Source organism: Heterodontus francisci, chromosome 9, assembly GCF_036365525.1.
Source record: "Heterodontus francisci isolate sHetFra1 chromosome 9, sHetFra1.hap1, whole genome shotgun sequence".
Classification (NCBI taxonomy): domain Eukaryota; kingdom Metazoa; phylum Chordata; class Chondrichthyes; order Heterodontiformes; family Heterodontidae; genus Heterodontus; species Heterodontus francisci.
In genome coordinates, this window is record NC_090379.1 from 14,373,832 (window position 1) to 14,388,638 (window position 14,807).

General features: G+C 45.8%; 1 protein-coding gene across 1 annotated transcript in view; it reads right to left on the minus strand.

Moving 5' to 3' along the window:
• tshr (thyroid stimulating hormone receptor) overlaps window positions 1–14,807 on the minus strand; it is an 86,998-nt gene that overhangs the window by 34,091 nt on the left and 38,100 nt on the right. The gene's annotated exons all lie outside the window — the stretch shown is intronic.

Below are 14,807 nucleotides of genomic sequence, written 5' to 3' on the forward strand. Positions count from 1 at the left end.
CTTCACCTGTGAGCTGTGGGAAGTCCGTGACGCTTCCAGCGTTCGGGGCGACTGCATCTGCAGGAAGTGTACCCAGTTGCAGTTCCTCACAGACCGCATGCATCGGTTGGAGCAGCAACTGGATGCACTTAGGAGCATGCAGGTGGCAGAGAGCGTCATAGACAGGAGTTTTAGAGAAGTGGTTACACCCAAAGTGCAGGCAGATAGATGGGTGACCGCTAGAAGGGGCAGGCAGTCAGTGCAGGAATCCCCTGTGGCTATCCCCCTCTCTAACAAGTATACTGTTTTGGATACTGTTGGGGGGGGATGGCCTATCAGGGGAAAACAGCAGCAGCCAGAGCAGTGGCACCATGGCTGGCACTGTTGTTCAGCAGGGAGGGACAAAGCGCAGAAGAGCAATAGTTATAGGGGACTCTATAGTCAGGGGCACAGATAGGCGCTTCTGTGGACGTGAAAGAGACTCCAGGAAGGTATGTTGCCTCCCTGGTGCCAGGGTCAAGGATGTCTCTGAACGGACAGAGGCCATTCTGAAGGGGGAGGGTGAACAGCCAGAGGTTGTGGTACACATCGGTACCAATGACATAGGCAGGAAGAGTGATGAGGTCCTGCAGGGGGAGTTTAGGGAGTTAGGTAGTAAGTTAAAAAACAGGACCTCTAGGGTTGTAATCTCTGGATTACTCCCTGTGCCACGTGCCAGTGAGGCTAGAAATAGGAAAATAGTGCAGCTAAACACGTGGCTGAGCAGCTGGTGTAGAAGGGAGGGTTTCAGATATCTGGACCATTGGGCTCTCTTCAGGGACAGATGGGACCTGTACAAGAAGGATGGGTTGCATCTAAACTGGAAGGGCACTAATATCCTGGCTGCAAGGTTTGCTAGCGTCACTCGGGAGGGTTTAAACTAGTGTGGCAGGGGGGTGGGAACCAGAGCAGTAGGACAGCTGGTGAAGTAAATGAGGAGGACATAGTAAATAAGGCCAGTAGGACTAAGAGGAAGAGCAGGCAGGGAGATGTTGCTGAGCACAGCGGGACTGGTGGTCTGAAGTGCATTTGTTTCAATGTGAGAAGTATAACAGGTAAGGCAGATGAACTTACAGCTTGGATTAGTACTTGGAAATATGGTGTTGTTGCTATTACAGAGACTTGGTTGAGGGAAGGGCAGGATTGGCAGCTAAATGTTCCAGGATTTAGAAGCTTCAGGCGGGATAGAGGGGGATGTAAAAGGGGTGGGGGAGTTGCATTACTGGTTAAGGAGAATATCACAGCTGTACTGCGGGAGGACACTTCAGAGGGGTCATGCAGCGAGGCAATATGGGTGGAGCTCAGGAATAGGAAGGGTGCAGTCACGATGTTGGGGGTTTTCTACAGGCCTCCCAACAGCCAGTGGGAGGTAGAGGAGCAGATATGTAGACAGATTTTGGAAAGATGTAAAGGTAACAGGATTGTAGTGGTGGGTGATTTTAACTTCCCCAATATTGACTGGGACTCACTTAGTGCTAGGGGCTTGGATGGGGCAGAATTTGTGAGGAGCATCCAGGAGGAACTCTTGAAACAGTATGTAGATAGTCCAACTAGGGATGGGGCCGTACTGGACCTGGTATTGGGGAATGAGCCCGGCCAGGTGGTCGAAGTTTCAGTGGGGGAGCATTTCGGGAGCAGTGACCATAATTCCATAAGTTTTAAGGTACTTGTGGATAAGGATAAGAGTAGTCCTTGGGTGAAGGTGCTAAATTGGGGGAAGGCTAATTATAACAATATTAGGCAGGAACTGAAGAATTTAGATTGGGGGCGGCTGTTTGAGGGTAAATCAACATCTGACATGTGGGAGTCTTTCAAACGTCAGCTGATTAGAATCCAGGACCGGCATGTTCCTGTGAGGAAGAAAGACAAGTTTGGCAAGTTTCGGGAAGCTTGGATAACACGGGATATTGTGAGCCTAGTCAAAAAGAAAAAGGAAGCATTTGTAAGGGCTGGAAGACTAGGAACAGATGAAGCACTTGAGGAATATAAAGACAGTAGGAAGGAACTTAAGCAAGGAGTTAGGAGGGCTAAAAGGGGTCATGAAAAGTCATTGGCAAACAGGATTAAGGAAAATCCCAAGGCTTTTTATACATATATAAAGAGCAAGAGGGTAACCAGGGAAAGGGTTGGCCCACTCAAGGACAGAGATGGAAATCTATGCGTGGAGCCAGAGGAAATGGACGAGGTGCTAAATGAGTACTTTGCATCAGTATTCACCAAAGAGAAGGACTTGGTGGATGATGAGCCGAGGGAAGTGCAGATAGTCTCAGTCATCTCATTATCAAAAAGGAGGAGGTGTTGGGTGTCTTACAAAGCATTAAGGTAGATAAGTCCCCAGGGCCTGATGGGATCTACCCTAGAATACTGAGGGAGGCAAGGGAAGAAATTGCTGGGGCCTTGACAGAAATCTTTGCATCCTCATTGGCTCCAGGTGAGGTCCGAGAGGACTGGAGAATAGCCAATGTTGTTCCTTTGTTTAAGAAGGGTGGCAAGGATAATCCAGGAAATTATAGGCCGGTGAGCCTTGCGTTAGTAGTAGGGAAACTATTAGAGAGGATTCTTCGGGACAGGATTTACTCCCATTTGGAAACAAACGAACATATTAGCGAGAGACAGCATGGTTTTGTGAAGGGGAGGTCGTGTCTTACTAATTTGATTGAGTTTTTTGAGGAAGTGACGAAGATGATTGATGAGGGAAGGGCGGTAGATGTTATCTATATGGACTTTAGTAAAGCCTTTGACAAGGTCCCGCATGGCAGACTGGTACAAAAGGTGAAGTCACACGGGATCAGAGGTGAGCTGGCAAGATGGATACAGAACTGGCTCGGTCACAGAAGACAGAGGGTAACAGTGGATGGGTGTTTTTCTGAATGGAGGGATGTGACTAGTGGTGTTCTGCAGGGATCAGTGCTGGGACCTTTGCTGTTTGTAGTATATATAAATGATTTGGAGGAAAATGTAGCTGGTCTGATTAGTAAGTTTGCGGACGACACAAAGGTTGGTGGAGTTACGGATAATGATGAGGATTGTCAGAGGATACAGCAGGATATAGATCGGTTGGAGGCTTGGGCGGAGAAATGGCAGATGGAGTTTAATCCGGGTGCTCCGGTTTCCTCCCACATGCCAAAGACTTTCAGGTTGATAGGTTAATTGACCATTATAAATTGCCCCTAGTATAAGTAGGCGGTAGGGAAATATAGGGACAGGTGGGGATGTGATTGGAATATGGAATTAGTGTAGGATTAGTATAAATGGGTGGTTGATGGTTGGCACAGACTCAGTGGGCCCGAAGGGCCTGTTTCAGTGCTGTATCTCTAAACTAAACTAAACTAAAATGTGAGGTAATGCATTTTGGAAGGTCTAATACAGGTGGGAAGTATACAGTAAATGGCAGAACCCTTCGGAGTATTGACAGGCAGAGAGATCTGGGCGTACAGGTCCACAGGTCACTGAAAGTGGCAACGCAGGTGGATAAGGTAGTCAAGAAGGCATACGGCATGCTTGCCTTCATTGGTCGGGGCATAGAGTATACAAATTGGCAAGTCATGTTGCAGCTGTACAGAACCTTAGTTAGGCCACACTTAGAATATTGCGTGCAATTCTGGTCGCCACACTACCAGAAGGACGTGGAGGCTTTGGAGAGGGTACAGAGGAGGTTTACCAGGATGTTGCCTGGTCTGGAGGGCATTAGCTATGAGGAGAGGTTGGAAAAACTCGGATTGTTTTCACTGGAACGACGGAGGTGGAGGGGCGACATGATAGAGGTTTACAAAGTTATGAGCGGCATGGACAGAGTGGATAGTCAGAAGCTTTTTCCCAGGGTCGTAGAGTCAGTTACTAGGGGACATAGGTTTAAGGTGCGAGGGGCAAAGTTTAGAGGGGATGTGCGAGGCAAGTGTTTTACACAGAGGGTGGTGAGTGCCTGGAACTTGTTGCCAGGGGAGGTGGTGGAAGCAAATACGATAGCGACGTTTAAGAGACATCTTGACAAATATATGAATAGGAAGGGAATAGAGGGATATGGGCCCCGGAAGTGCAGAAGGTGTTAGTTTCGGCATGCATCATGATCGGCGCAGGCTTGGAGGGCCGAATGGCCTGTTCCTGTGTTGTACTGTTCTTTGTTCTTTGTACGTAAATGCAAATTGTCGTTGTGAAGAGGATGATCAGAGTGGAAAAGTTCGAGTCGCTTACATTTCCAAGTATAGAAAGAAATGGTTAAAGGGGAGACCTTGTCGAATTATATAATCTAATAGAAATTATTACTTAATAATAAGCCAACAAAGTGTAATGTGAAAGAATTACGTAGAATATACTGCATGGAAACAGATCATTTAGCCCAAACAGTCCATGTTGGTATTTATACCTCCTCTCATCCTTCCCCATCTTACTAGATCAGTATAACCCTCTATTCCTTTCTCCCTCATATGATTATCTAGCTTCCCCTTAAATGTATCTATATTACTCGCCTCAACTATTCCTTGTGGTATTGAGTTTCAAATTCTCATCAGTCACTGGGGAATGAAGTTTCTCTGAATTTTATACTGGTTTCGTGGTGACTATCTTACATTGATGGCCTCGAGTTTTGCTCTTTGCCACAAGTGGAAACAATCTCTCTGTGTCTACTCTAACAAAGCCTTTCATAATTTTAAAGGCCTCTATTAGGTCACCCTTCAGCCTTCTCATTTCGAGAGAGGAGACCCAGCCTGTGGACAGCCTGACAGTTCTTAGTATCATCATTGTAAATCTTTGCAGCTTCTCCAGTGCCTCGATATCCTTTTTATAATATGGCGAGCAGGACAGCACACAGTACTTTAAGTGTAGTGTAACCAATGTTTGATTCAAGTTTAGCGTAACTGTCTACTTTTCAATTCTATCCCTCTAGAAATAAACCCTAGTGCTTGGTTTGCTTTTTTTTATGGCCTTATTAAGCTGTGTCGCAACTTTTGGTGATGAATGAAAATAAACTCAGAACAGCTATCGAGAAAATCCTATTTGTTCAAGGACAATAGACATTTGGAATAACTTACCAGATAAGGTAATGGAAGGGTCAGCATTTCCAAGTATACTGAGATGCCACCAGGTACAGAGAAATTAGCTCCAAAGGGAAAATGGCAGCTGGGCTTTCTGAGGTTGCTATGTAAATGCAGGTTCTATCCACCCAGTCATTATGGTCTACAGTCACTCACATGCATTTTGTTCTGAACAGATTCGTATCGAATAGAAATAATTGGTAATAAAATTCCAGGGGGCGGAGGCTACTTTAAAAGAAAGTGTAAATATAGCACCTTAACCGAAACTCAGTCATGCCAATCAGACACGATCTGTGAGAAGCTCTTCTCCCAACCCCACCCTGACTGATCTTAGTAAAACACAAGCACTTTCATGAATTGCCAGACTGTTTCGAGCCTTTTAACTAATGAGTCATTGAACAGTGCTAGTCTGTTCTAAGTGAGTACTGTACACTAGCTTCCTTGTCTGAACCACCCTGTTCTCCTCCATCCCAAACACCCCCCACACCCATCTGTCTGGAGTTACCACCTTCTGTAATCAGTTGTATTTTAGCCTGAGAGAATGGCCTCCCCTCAAAGCAAAGACAACAATCGTGGACTCTTTCTCCCACCCTTTCAATAGTGGCCACTATGATCTCCAGAAAGGACAGGTGAACCAGTTACAGACAGCTCGAAGTGTGTTGTTTTAGTTTTTATTTAAAATTAAATATTTGGATCCTCAATCATAGAATCATACATACATAACAACATAAGAGGTAGGCCATTTGGCCTTTTGTGCCTGGTCCACCAGTCAACAAAATCATGGCAGATCTGCTACCTCAGCTCCACTTTCCTGCCTAACATAAAAGGAGGCCAAGGGGAGGCAGTGGCATACTGGTAATCTCACTGGACTAGGCTAATGCAGATGGTGAAATTTGAACTCAATTAATAAACCTGGAATTTCATTATAAGCTAGTCTAATGGTGACCATGAAACCATTGTCGATTGTTGTAAAAACCCATCTGGTTCACTAATGTCCTTTAGGGAAGGAAATCTGCTGTCCTTACCTGGTCTGGCCTACATGTGACTCCAGACCCACAGCAATGTGGTTGACACTTAAATGGCCTTGCAAGCTACTCAGTTGTATCAAACCGCTACAAAGTGTAAGAAAAGGAATAAAACCAGACAGACTACCCGGCATCGAACTCGGCACTGGAAACAACAAAAGGAAAACCCAGCCCTGTCGACCCTGCAAAGTCCTCCTTACAAACATCTGGGGGCTTGTGCCGAAATTGGGAGAGCTGTCCCACAGAATAGACAAGCAACAGCCTGGCATAGTCATACTCGCTGAATCATATCTTACAATGTCCCTGACAGCACCATCACCATCCTGATCAACCAGAGGTGGCGGCACAGTGGTAAAGTCAGGACGGAGTTGCCCTGGGAGTCCTCAACAATAATTCCGGACCCCATGAAGTTCATGGCATCAGGCCAAACATGGGCAAGGAAACCTCCTGCTGATTACCACCTACCGAAATCCCTTGGCTGATGCCCTAATGAGGGCAGCAAGAGCACAGAATATACTCTGGGTAGGGGGGACTTCAATGTCCATCACCAAGAGTGGCTCGGTAGCACCAGTACTGGCCGAGTCCTAAAGGATATAGCTGCTAAACTGAGTCTGCAGCAGGTGGTGAAGGAACCAACAAGAAGGGAAAAACCTACTTGACCTTGTCCTCACCAATCTACCTGTTGCAGAGGCATCTGTTCATGACAGTATTGGTAGGAGTGACCACCGTACAGTCCATCTTCACATTGAGGATACCCACCATCGTGTTGCATGGCACTACCACCATGCTAAATGGGATAGATTTCGAACAGATTTAGCAACTCAAAACTGGGCATCCATGAGGCGCTGTGGGCCATCATCAGCAGCACAATTGTATTCAACCACAATCTATAACCTCATGGCCCGGCATATCCCCCACTACCATTAACATCAAGCCGGGGGAATCAACCCTTTTCAATGAAAAGTGCAGGAGGACAAGCCAGGAGCAGCACCAGGCATACCTAAAAATGAGGTGTCAGCCTGGTGAAGCTACAACACAGAACTACTTGCACGCCAAACATTGGAAGCAGCGTGCAATAGACAGGGCTAAGTGATCTCATAACCAACGGATCAGATCTAAGCTCTGCAGTCCTGCCACATCCAGTCGTGAGTGGTGGTGGACAATTAAACAACTAACAGGAGGAGGAGGCTCCACAAATATCCCCATCCTCAATGATGGGGGAGCCCAGCATATCAGTGCAAAATCTGAAGAATTTACATCCATCTTCAGCCGGAAGTGCTGAGTGGATGATCCAACATGGCCTCCTTCTGAGGTCCCCAACATCACAGATGCCAGTCTTCAGCCAATCCAATTCACTCCATGTGATATCAAGAAATGACTGAAGGCACTGGACACTGCAAAGGTTATGGGCCCGGACAACATTCCAGCAATAGTACTGAAGACCTGCGCTCCAGAACTAGCCGCACCCCTAACCAAGCTGTTCCAGTACAGCTACAACACTGGCATCTACCCTGCAATGTGGAAAATTGCCCAGGTATGTCCTGTACACAAAATGCAGGACAAAACCAACCTGGCCAATTACCTATCAGTCTACTCTCAATCATTAGCAAAGTGATGGAAGGGACTGTTGACAATGCTTTCAAGCGGCACTTGCTCAGCAATAACCTGCTCAGTGACGCTCAGTCTGCCAGGGCCACTCAGCTCCTGATCTCATTATAGCCTTGGTTCAAACATGGACAAAAGAGCTGAACGTCAGAGGTGAGGTTAGAGTGACTGCTCTTGACATCAAGGCAGCATTTGACTGAGTGTGGCATCAAGGAGCCCTAACAAAACTGATTCAATGGGAATCGGGGGGAAAACTCTCTGCTGATTGGAGTCATACCTAGTGCAAAGGAAGATGGTTGTGGTTGTTGGAGGTCAATCATCTCAGTCCCAGGACATCACAGCAGGAGTTCCTCAGGGTAGTGCGCTAGGCCCAAGTAAAGGCCTGCTACCCGACGTAGGCCCAACCATCTTCAGCTGCTTCATCAAAGAGCTTCCCTCTATCATAAGGTCAGAAGAGGGGATGTTTGCTGATGATTGCACAATGTTCAGCACCATTCGCAACTCCTCTGATACTGAAGCAGCCCGTGTCCAGATGCAGCAAGACCTGGACAATATCCAGGCTTGGGCTGATAAAGTGGCAAGTAACATTCGTGCCACACAAGTGCCAGGCAATGACCATCTCCAACAAGAGAGAATCTAACCATCCCTCCTTGATGTTCAATGCTATTAACGTCACTGAATATCCCACTATCAACATCCTGGGAGTTCCCATTGACCAGAAACTGAACTGGACCAGTCACATAAATACTGTGGTGACAATAACTGGTCAGAGGCTGGGAATCTTGTGGTGAGTAACTCACCTCCTGACTTCCCAAAGCCTGTCCACCATCTACAGGGCACAAGTCAGGAGTGTGACGGAATACTCTCCACTTGCCTGGATGACTGCAGCCCCAATGACACTCAAGAAGCTTGACACCATCCAGGATAAAGCATCCCATCCACCACCTTCAACATTCACTCCCTTCACCACCGACTCACAGTGTGTACCATCTACAAGATGCACTGCAGCAACTCACCACACCTCCTTAAACAGCACCTTCCAAACCCACGACCTCTACCACCTAGAAGGACATGGGAAGCAGATGCATGGGAACACCACCACCTGCAAGTTCCCCTCCAAGTCACACACCATCCTGACTTGGAACTATATCACTGTTCCTTCACTGTTGCTGGGTCAAAATCCTGGAACTCCCTTCCTAATAGCACTGTGAGTGTACCTACACCCCAAGGACTGCAACGGTTTAAGAAGGCAACTCACCACCACCTTCTTAAGGGGAATTAGGTATGGGCAACAAATGCTGGCTTAGCCAGCGATGCCCACATTCCATGAATGAATAAAATTTAAAAATCGGCCCATCATGACTGTGCCAGCTCTTTGAAAGAGCTATCCAATTAGTCCCACTCCCCCATAACCCTGTAAATTTCCCCTTCAAGTATTTATCCAACTCCCTTTGAAAGTCACTATTGAATGCTTCCATCACCCTTTCAGGCAGTGCATTCTAGAACATCATAACTGGCTGTGTAAAAACTTCTCATCTCCCCCAGGTTCTTTTACCAATTATCTTACATCTGGGTCCTCTCGTTATCATCACTCTAGTCAGTGAAACAGTTTCTCCTCATTTACTCTATCGAAACCCTTCATGATTTTGAACAATTGAACAATTGAAACAATATAATTAATAAGACTTTATTAATGGAACATTCCCAGATCCGACTGTCAAGTCATAAAACAATTCTCGAACAATCATTGAATGATTTCCTATTTTGTATCACATGAAATGATTTACACATTTATGCCTATGCCCCTTGCATTTCAAGGTGTTATACGAGCCACTCAATCAAACAAACCAGACGTTTGGGGCAAAATGGGAAGTTTTTTTTTAAAAAAACAGCAGAGAAAATGTTTCGGGAGAATAAGACAGAAAATGCAGAAATAAATAAGCTATGATGGATATCCATGACTAGTGTTCTCGGATTCACAGAGGAGCGCACAAATTATGTAAGAAGTCATAAGGCATATTGTACATCTCAATGAGGAATGTGACATTAGATAGACAAATTACCTTGCCCATGCCACTGGAAAGTTGACTATGGGAATAGCCAAGCTCAGTGTCTTTGGGGGCAGTTTAGCTGAGGATCTTGGAGCCTCAAAGACTACATTTTTACAAAGTATTCACAACACAGAAACAAGTCCATGCTGATGTTTCTGCTCCGTACGAGCTACTTCCCACTCCTCTCCATCTAACCCCATCAACATATATCCTTCCATTTCTTTCTCCTCCATGTGTTTATCTAGCTTCTCCTTAAATGCATCTATACTATTCACCTCCACATTCTCACCATTTTCTGGGTATAGAAATTTCTCCTGAATTCCCTATTGGATTTATTAGTGATTATCTTATATTGATGGCCCATGATCTGTTCTTGTCCTTAAGTGGAAACATCTTCTATGTGTCTACCATATCAAACCCTTTCATAATCTGAAGGACCGCTATCAGGTCACCCCTCAGTCTTCTCTCTTCTTCTGAAAGAACCCCAGCCTTTCCTGATGGGTATAATGTCTCAATTCTGGTATCTTCCTTGTAAATCTTTTTTTGCACCTTCTCCAGTGCCTTTACATCCCTTTCACAATATGGAGATCAGAACTGTTCACAGTACAACCAAGTGTGGTACAACCAAGATGAATTTTGGTTAGCTGGGTTAAAGGCCTGCTACCCGACCCAAACCCGACGGGACCCGACGACATGTGTCAGGTTCGGGTTGGGCCGGGCCGCTCTTCCGTGTCCGGCTTTCGGGCTCGGGTCGGACACACACAGCAAGGTAAGTGTTAAAAGTTAAATACTTTACCTGAGCTGGGAGTCCGGGACATTCAGCAGGGAAACTGAGTCTGCGCAGTGAGCATCTCTATGATGTCATCACGCTCATGCTGCAGCTTCCGGCAGATTGGGAGTCGGAAGGTAAGTGAAGGGAACAATCCGGTGGTCGGGCTCGGATCGGGTCGGGTCAGGGCAGGTCAGGCTGGGGTCGGATTGGGCTTGAGGGGAAAATGGAGGGTCTCAGGCTGGGTCGGGCTTGGGTCCCGTGTGGTTCCGTTGGGTTCGGGTCGGGTTTTTTTTTGGTGACTTGAGCAGGCCTTTAAGCTGGGTACCTGGATGCCCATGTACACACATGCTCACGCACATGCACACATACAAACACACACACAGAAACCCATCACCATTTTGAGGGGCCTCTATTCAGGCAATTGAAAATTCTGTACCGAACAAATGGGGTTTCTGTTTGCTCGGTACAGAACACACACTCTCTCCAAAGGGACCGAATGGACTTAGCCCAATCCAGACAGCTCAGCAACAGGCTGGAGGAGCTGAGGTGTTGGGGCTCCAAGTATACACAGGGATAATACTAGAGTTTAATGCACAGCTTGCCAGAACTATCAGAGGATTTAATATGTCGAACAATTAACTTTATTATTGTTCCAAAACAATAATTTTAGTGCTACTACAGGACAGTATAAGCAAGCCTAAGTCTAGAAACTCACGTATAATGAACTCCTTGGGAAGCAATGCTTATCCTAAGCCATCCACAGTCACTCTCCTTGGTGGTATCTAAAGTTCCAAATGAATTTTTCTCCCGATCTATTCTTTGTACTATTTTAAAAACAAGCTTTCATTGTCTAATTCTTGCTGAGGTTAACTTTTTAAATTAAGGAAAACCTGTTCCCATTAACTGATGGTACAAGGATTAGGGGGACACAGATTGAAGGTTTTGGGCAAGAGATGCAGGAGGAATATGAGGAAAAACGTTTTCATGCAGTGGGCGGTAATGACCTGGAACTTGCTGCCCACGAGGGTGGTGGAAGCGGAGACAATCAATGACTTCAAAAGGAAATTGGATGGGCAGTTGAAGAAAATAAACTTGCAGGGTTACAGGGATCGAACGGGGGCGTGAGACTGACTGGATAGCTCCGAGGAGAGCTGGCATGGACTCGATGGGCCAAATGGCCTCCTTTTGTGCCGTAAATGACTCTACGATCTTTCAGGAGTGAAATTAAGGGTGGTAGAAGTTTGCAACTGTCTTCAGCAAACACCAATTGACGCTAGATCAATTGTTAATTTTAAATCTGAGGTTGATAGATTTTTGTTATAGAAAGGTATTAAGGGATATGAGGCAAAGCTGGCTATACAGGGTTAGGTCACAGATTAGCCATGATCTCACTGAATGGTGGAACAGGCTGGGTGGGGTGGTGGTGGGGGGTGGGGTGTTAAATGGCCACGTCCTGTTCCTATGTTCCTTAGGTTATTGAACATACAATGAAAAAAGGCCTCATGTCCTGGATAATATCCCAGTCAATATCCTCCTTAGCTGTCTAAGATTTCATCCTTTAGCAACCATGTGCTTTCTTGGGGTGTCACTGTGATTAAAAAAATATAATCCTCCAGGGCACAGATCAGACCAATTCTGACTTACTCATGTCGTTTAAATGTTACATAAACTGTTCTGACTTTGTTCTGTATTGAAAAAATGTAAAACCACACCTATGTTCTTCTATACACGACCCACAAGAGCACTGATTGCAAAGTTACCTGGAGCTCAGTGGGAAGAAGTTACTGCTTCGCTGTCCTCTCCCACCATCTTCAGATTATGACTCACCTCCCGTCCCTCCCTCGTCTCCAGATTATTGCTTTCCTCTGCTGCCCCTCAGTGTCGTAAAATGACAGAATAGGACACTGTCCTCCACCTGGGGCCCAATCAATTTCAAAGACCAACAATTTGCGGCTGTTTTCCACACTGTGGGTTTTTATACTTGATTGAACTTCAAACTCTCTAGCTATAAGCTGCTAGTTAAAAGGTGTGCTTTACGTGTGCAGAGGATTGTGCAGAAACTATGCTCCATTCAACCACGTCATGGAATATTCAGTGTAGTGGATGACTGACCAGGCGTGGCAGCACATGGAAAATTCTCCCTTTGGTCTGTATTTCTGGCTCTTCTCTCTCTGGAAACAAAAAACAAATCCTATTCCAACGCTCTCCTGGACGACCTCCACCCTCCATAAACTTGAACTCATCCAAAATTTTGCTGCCTACATCCCAACGCCAACCAAATCCCATTCACACATCACCCATTGTGCTCACTGACTTGAGGCTCCCAGTCCTCAATTTTAACATTTTCACCCTCCACGTTCTTGCCCCTCCCTGTCTCTAATCTCCTCCAGCCCTACAACCCTCGGAGTTATATGCGCTCCTCTAATTCTGGCCTCTCGAGCATCCCGATTTCCCTTGCCTCACCATTGGTGGTTGTGCTTTCAGTTCCTGAGGCCCTAAGCTTTGGAATTATCTCCCTGTGCCTCTCCACCTCTCCCTCTTTCTTTAGGGAGCTCCTTAAAACTTACTACTTTGGCCAAGGTTTTGATCATCATTCTAATATTTCACTATGCGGTTTGGTGTAATCACTCCTGTGAAGTGTCTTGGGACATTTCACTATCTTAAATGTGCTATATAAATGTAAGTTGTTGTTTTTATGTTTACGGACAAAAGGGTAACTTCGGTGATCCCTCATTCCCAGAGGGGAGCCAAACTTGATGTGAGCACAGGTCAGGGAATTAGAGCCACTGTTCCATTGTCTAATCTCTAATCTGTGCTCCCATCATCGTGGCTGCATCCTGTAGATGCCAAATTTACCTGAAGCTTAAGAAAGGTTCACAAAATAAGTGAGGTGAGGTGCAATTAAAAGAAAGGAAAATGGGGTTAATTGGATAGCTCTTTCAAAGAGCCAGCACAGGTGGACTGAATGGCCTCTTTCTGTTTTGTATCATTCTATGATTCGAATGCAGATCCTTTCATGACCATAGAATGTCCCAAAGTGTTTTACAGCCAATTAGGAACTTGTTTCAAGGTAAAATTTGTGATAATTATGTTTAGCAGCAATTTTTACATCCAAGGCACTTTGTCGCCAATGAAGTACTTTTGAAGTGTACTCACTGTTGTAATGTAGAAAATGCCAATTTTCATGCAGCAAGCTCCCACCAACAGTAAGGTGATAATGACCAGACAATCCTTTTTCTGTGATATTGGTTGAGGGACAAATATTGGCCAGGACACTAGGAGAACGCCCCCTGCTCTTCTTAGATTGGTGCCACGGGATCTTTTAAGGCAACCTGAGAGGGCAGATGTATGTCTCATCTGAAAGACAGCACCTGTGACAGTCAGCACTCCCTCAGGACTGTGCTGGAGTGTCAACCTAGATTGTACACTCAAGTCTCTGGATTGGGATTTGAACCTGTAACTTTCTGATGGTGAGTCAAAAAAACCCCTACCCACTAAGCTATAGCTGACACTGTTAGCTGCTCACTTCACGCAATCTGAGGTGCCCAGGAAATGATGTTGGAACTAGGTGCAGCAGAGTCGACATGTGTCTACACAATGTTTCTCCTGGTTTTTGATGAGAATTTCTCTAAGAAGTGCCTTTGGGTTACAGAGCTGACTCCACGGGCAGGGTTAACTGATTTGGTTGTCAAGCGACAAGTCCAGTGTTGGGTTTTTGACAATGTTACAATGGAACCTATCAGCCAGAGAGTTGCTGACTGCTCTCAAATGTCGCAGGCTTGTGCATCTGTCAGTCTCTGGAAAACACGGAGAGCACTGCAGAATGGTCAAGATTCATCAAACATCTGCCTACTGGCTGAGTGTAATACTAACCAAGCCCTGAGAGAATGGGGCAGTTGGGCTGGAGAAATTCCTGGGAGTTCCATGTGAGCTGGTCAGAATGTACATTGGCACACAGTCTTTCTTCACCTAGGGCTGGGATCTTTGATATGAACTCTCTCTCTTACTGAGGATTCTTTGAAAAGAACTGAAGCAATCAAAATAATTAAACTTAAAAGGCAGGACTTGGGGTGGAGGGATGGTGTACAGATAATCAAGGTAAGGAGGAGTATGCTCAGTGTAAAGTTCCTGCCTCCATGCCCACCCATGTTTGGGTGAATAAATTGTCGCTGAATAAAAACTGCTGGAAGTGGTGTTGCACGGTCCAGTTTCCCTCAGGATGGGTCTCACTGTGTCCATCTCCCATCCTGCTCCTGTTCGCTGTCCACCTGAGCTTTTCATCTCAGCTTTGCTCCACGTTCCTGCT